General features: G+C 42.1%; 1 long non-coding RNA gene across 1 annotated transcript; it reads right to left on the bottom strand.

Annotated features, from left to right (window-relative positions):
* Nucleotides 1-1052: 1052 nt before the first annotated feature.
* LOC120878954 lies at nucleotides 1053-4024 on the bottom strand. The gene is made up of 2 exons (XR_005724677.1): nucleotides 3302-4024; nucleotides 1053-1263 (listed from the first exon to the last, which is right to left on the bottom strand). It is a non-coding gene; the product is annotated as an uncharacterized LOC120878954 (long non-coding RNA).
* Between the last annotated feature and the right edge of the window lie 1985 nt (nucleotides 4025-6009).

Genomic DNA, 6009 nt, shown 5'->3' with positions numbered 1-6009 from the left:
TTCCTGATCTTTAGTTCAATGGCTGGCACACACAGAATGCACAATAATGCATTTTTAAAAAGTGAATGAATGAATAAATGAATGAATGAATTAGGAAGCCAGCTTTTGGAATTACCCTTGGATTTGTTTTACATTCAGCACTGTTGAAATACTTTGTACTGTTAAGCAATTATCTTCCGGTAGAACACCTGGTAGAAATCTATAACTATGTTGGCCAACAACTCAAAGTGATTAGTGCGACCAATTTACTGCAATTAGAAGGAGGACCACATTCCATAGAATTTAAAAGGTGCATTGATTACACACCTGTACAGCATAAAAGAGACCAAGACTACTGCACTAATCATGAAAGCATGTCACTCTTTCACTAATTAAATAGGCCACCAGCACAGGTATTTTATAAAAATAACACCAGATAAAAGCAAGGGGTGAAAAGCAAGCAACAAGAAAAACCACAAACAAAGAATTTTTAAAAGATTATATTACTACACATACCCCAGTCATACCAGTATAATCATTTTCAAGTCTTGTAGGGAATTTTTGGGGTCACCTGAGGCAGCTGGATTAGAGAATATCAAATTCCGTGGAAAGCAACATGCATACAGCTTCATTTTGGGGTAGACTCTTCATCAGCGTAACGCAATGGTTAAGAGCCTGGCTTCTGGAGGCAGGCTGCCGGGTATAAGTCCCAGCTTCATCCACTAATGTGGGGGTGTGTGTGCGTGTGTGCTCAGTTGTGTCCGACCCTGTGACCCCATGGACTGCAGCCCGCAAGCCCCCCTGTCCATGGAATTTTCCAGGCAAGAATACTGGAGTGGATTGTCATTTCCTTCTCCAAGAGCTCTTCCTGACCCAGGGATCGAAACTAACATCTCTTGCATCTCCTGCACTGATGGGCAGGCTCTCTACCACTGCCACTTGGGAAGCCCTGCATTTCCTTCTAGCTATAAAATATTAAGACCGTTACACAAACTCTATTTTTCAGTTATCTTGTCTATAAAATAAGGATGATAAGACTTAAAGGATTGTTGAGAAGATAGAAAATGGTAAGCTGTCAAAAAATACTAGATTTATTACTATTCACAGATTTCAGTTTTTATTATATTCCATATTTACCATATTTTAACATGTGTTCTCACTGGGAGTTGGCTCTTTCATAAGTTTTCCATGTTGCATGTCTTTCATATGTTCCTGTGAAGTTGCTGCATCCAAGTTATTGGCATTTTGTTCTGTCCAGGAAATGGTAATGATCACTGGTGAATGCTAGAGAAACACTGAATCCATGAGTAAGCAAAGTCACAAGAGGATTGCATTCTTTTATTGTTTGCTGTATATGGATCAGAAATCTTTTATGTTGCCTATAAAGGGCTCCAAAATCACTGCAGATGGTGAATGCAGCCATGAAATTAAAAGACACTTACTCCTTGGAAGAAAAGTTATGACCAACCTAGACAGCATATTCAAAAACAGAGACATTACTCTGCTGACTAAGGTCCGTCTAGTCAAGGCTATGGTTTTTCCAGTAGTCATGTATGGATGTGAGAGTTGGACTGTGAAGAAGGCTGAGCGCCGAAGAATTGATGCTTTTGAACTGTGGTGTTGGAGAAGCCTTTTGGGAGTCCCTTGGACTGCAAGGAGATCCAACCAGTTCATTCTGAAGGAGATCAACCCTGGGATTTCTTTGGAAGGGATGATGCTAAAGCTGAAGCTCCAGTACTTTGGCCACCTCATGTGAAGAGTTGACTCATTGGAAAAGACTTTGATGCTGGGAGAGATTGGGGGCAGGAGGAGAAGGGGACGACAGAGGATGAGATGGCTGGATGGCATCACTGACTCGAAGGACGCGAGTCTGAGTGAACTCCGGGAGTTGGTGATGGACAGGGAGGCCTGGCGTGCTGCAGTTCATGGGGTTGCAAAGAGTCGGACACGACTGAGCGACTGAACTGAACTGAACTGAACTGAATAAAGGCTATGAATCAGCTGTTCTTGCTGAGTTTAGGGCTAAATTAAGCACACTTCATTTGTAGCCAAATTAACAAAAAGTAAGTACTGAGAAGGCAATGGCACCCCACTCCAGTACTCTTGCCTGGAAAATCCCATGGATGGAGGAGCCTGGTAGGCTGCAGTCCATGGGGTCGCTGAGAGTTGGACACAACTCAGTGACTTCACTTTCACTTTTCACTTTCATGCATTGGAGAAGGAAATGGAAACCCACTCCAGTGTTCTTGCCTGGAGAATCCCAGGGATGGGAGCCTGGTGGGCTGCTGTCTATGGGGTCACACAGAGTCTGACACAACTGAAGTGACTTAGCAGCAGCAGCAGTAGCGGCAGCAGCAGCAGCGGCAGCAGCAAGTACTGAGAAAAATTATTACAAGTTTCTATGATAGATGATTGTATTCCTGGGTCTCATAATTAGGATGGGATACCATCATTATTGTATTGGTTAGAGCTATATCCTGTTTTGGGGGGCCTCTCTGGTGGCTCAGTACTAAGGAATCTATCTGCAATGCAGGAAACACAGGAGACTTGGGTTCGATCCCTGGGTCGGGAATATCCCCTGGAGAAGGAAATGGCAAGTCACTTCAGTATTCTTGTCTGGGAAATCCCATGGACAGTGAGCCTGGCAGGCTGCCATCAATAGGGTTGCAAAGAGTTGGACATGACTAAAGCAACTTAGCACATAACCTGCTTTGATTTGATAACCAGAGCCAAACGCATAACAATCTTCCTTTAAGTATGTGAAAGGCCGGTTTTGTTAAATGACTCACTGCCATATTTCAAAGAATTTCTTTTATGATCAAACTTGAAAAGTAAATAACTATTCAGATGATGAGGAGTTGATAAAAATAAAATCCAGGCAAGCAAATGCCAACAAAGCCAGGCATTGTACAAAGTAAGAAGCATAAATTAAGATTTTGGATTTTAATACTGTTTTGATTGGAAACACTGAACTGTGAACTATATACAGCCATCATGTTACAAAGTTTTACTCCATTTTTTCAATGGGCTATTTTATATCTAATTTTAAATGGTTATTAGCACACAGTTAGCAAAAAAATAAGTTCATCAGTAGAACTGATTTTAATGTAATTAGCCACATTTCAAAATTATTTCCTGTGACCAAAGATGCTAAAGCCTTCCTATTTAAGAATATCGTAGATAGAGGATATGTTTGGAGGAACAATAAGGAAAGACACATAGTGGCTTCTATTTGCAGGAAATGGGAATAAAAATGCACTTTTAGTATCATCATGGTGACCACGTCTTGGACTTGGTCAAAGTGAGAAGTGGTCAGACTTACCATTCTGTTGACTGTTCCCTAAGTCCCACATCCATCAGGGTGATGAAAGGCCTGTGATAGGTCTATTGAATATTCTATCTTTCCTCTGATTGTCATAGCTGTGTCATACTCATTTATTTCCAGGATGACTAAGAAGCAAAAATTCAATCTTATGTCATTTCTGGAGCTGGATGGCCTGGGATCTTTAGGCTTCTTGTTTGAATTGCCTTTGTTACTTTTCCCCTGAAATGTTTTCAATGTTGGGAGCCTCCTGTCTGGAGAGAAGGAAAAACACTCCCTCTTTGGCAATGCATAGACATTGAGCTGAAAAAACAAAACAAAACTGGCTTTGGCCAAATGAAAAAAGAACGTTTCAACTCCCCCAAAGGGAATGACATAAGGAAAACAAAACAAAACTAGACGGTACTGTTAACTGTCCAAATGTGCAATTAAGTGCGTCAGAGTTTTAAGTGGTCTGCAAAATGGTTCCTGAATAATCTAGTTAATACAACTCAGTGGCTCCAGAATAATTGTGACTCTTCATATGGAGTAACTCTCCATGCCCTCCTCTGGAGAACACTCTGGAGGAAAAAAAAAAAACTTGGCCCTTCTGACTCACCAGCTTGTTCTTAAAACAGCAACAACAGCAGCAGCAAAATGCTGGGTTTAGCCTGTTGGGTTTCCTGATATAAGAGTCACTGAAGGGGGCTGGAATCTGTAGCCAGCTTGGGGTTGTCAGCTTCATCCCCCACATCCTGACAGCAAGTAGTGGTTGCATTTTAGTCTGCCTGCTCCTTATTTCTGTAGCAGTCTAACATTTCTTTATGAACATCCGTCCTTTTGGAGCAGTAAGCAATAATTTCACTGAACCTATGCTGTGGGTGTCTAGCACGATGATTTGTATAGAGTTTAAGTCCTTCAATAAACATTGGCTGAAGTGAATTGAATAAGATTTAAAAACAGAAAGGCTGAACTAGAAAAATCTTCTATAGAGTATGTGCTATAAGTCTCCTTTAATTGTAGGCATTGTTACCAAGTCAAAGTATTATGATTATATATGTTGATTCACTTGAACAAATATTTACAGAACCTTCCTAGCCACACTTCCCCAAGAACCTGGAAGGTAGAAGAGAGAGTAGTACAGATGATATCAAACAAATCCCTGGCTCTCCTGGAGTTTATAATTCAGCAAGACAGATGGACTACAGTGATTGCCTGTTTTTTTTTTTTGTTTTTTTTTTTTAAGTTGGATAATAGAGACCTTTGGAATGTCCTTGAAGCAAACTCTTACTTTTCTCACTCAAAGAATACCAGATAAATGAAGGGGGAAACAAAAGCCTAGTCTGAGATGGAGAAAAAAGGAAGAAGAAACAAAAAAAAACAAAACCCGGGCACGTGGCATTTTCTGAGGATAAATGAAGTACTCCTGGAGTCATGCCACCAAAAGCCAGGGCTTCCAGTGAAGACCTGACTCACAGGCTGGTTCCCTTCCTCTCCCAAGTTACCCTGACTCCCTAGCCCTTCTCCCATCTCTTCGTGACTCAGTCCCTGGGGCTTTGGCTTAAGCTCAACACAAGGGAGTTACCAAGCAACCATGGTGCCCGTCCCCCAACCCTCCATGCCTCACTGATGCCCTCTACTGGTCTGGCTCACTGATGCCCTCTACTGGTCTGGCTCACTCATGAACTATAATAATAGGGGATTAGTTTCAAAAGTTCTGAGCGTTGTGCAAAGCTCTTGAACAAGAAAACACATAAAGTAGCTCAAATTTTTAGTTTTTTTAAGGAAACTCCATACTGTTCTCCATAGTGGCTGTATCAATTTACATTCCCACCAACAGTGTAAGAGGATTCCCTTTTCTCCACCTCCTCTCCACCATTTGTCATTTGTAGACTTTTTCGTGATGGCCATTCTGCCTGGTGTGAGGTGATACCTCGTTGTAGGTTTGATTTACATTTCTTGATAACGGAGCATCTTTCCATGTGCCTCTTGGCTATCTGTATGTCTTCTTTGGTGCAATGTCCATTTCGATCTTCTTGCCCATTTGTTGAGGGGAACTGTGGAGTGGGATGAACTGGGAGCTTGGGATGACATATATACACTACTGAGTATTCAGCAGTAATTAATGAGCACCTACTGTATAGCACAGGGAACTCTGCACCAAGTTACGTGGCAGCCTGGATAGGAGGGGCGTTTGGGGCAGGATGGATACATGTGTATGGATGGCTGTGTCCCCTTGCTGCCCACCCGAAACTATCACAACGTTGTTAATCAGCTACAAAAAAAAAAAAAAAAGAAGAAGAAAAAAGAAAACCCTTGCATTGGTCTTGGAGGAACCCATCTTTGTGGGTGCTCAATATTTCTTGAAACTATGCCAGCATTGTGGAGGCTACTGTCAGGCATTGAATGGAACCCCCAAATCAGACACTGGTGGGATAAACCATGGAGGAGCCTGCTTGTTTTACACTTTCTTGGGAAACAAGAAGCTACTGTGATCTGCTCTTATCTCTCAAACTGCTTCCAAATGGTTTGAAATCCCGATGCTCTGAGAACAGTAGCATCTCTAGCTTGTCCAGAGCCTTCTGGAAATAACCCCGCTCTTGGAAATTGGCTTCCCTGATGACTCAGGTGGCGCTAGTGGTAGAAAACCCACCTGTCAATACAAAAGACCTAAGAGATGTGGGTTTGGTCCCTGGGTCCAGAAGACCCCCTGAAGGAGGGCCGTGGCA

The sequence above is a fragment of the Oryx dammah genome, unplaced genomic scaffold (assembly GCF_014754425.2).
Source record: "Oryx dammah isolate SB20612 unplaced genomic scaffold, SCBI_Odam_1.1 HiC_scaffold_19, whole genome shotgun sequence".
Lineage (NCBI taxonomy): Eukaryota > Metazoa > Chordata > Mammalia > Artiodactyla > Bovidae > Oryx > Oryx dammah.
This window is presented reverse-complemented; position numbering and strand designations above follow the sequence as displayed.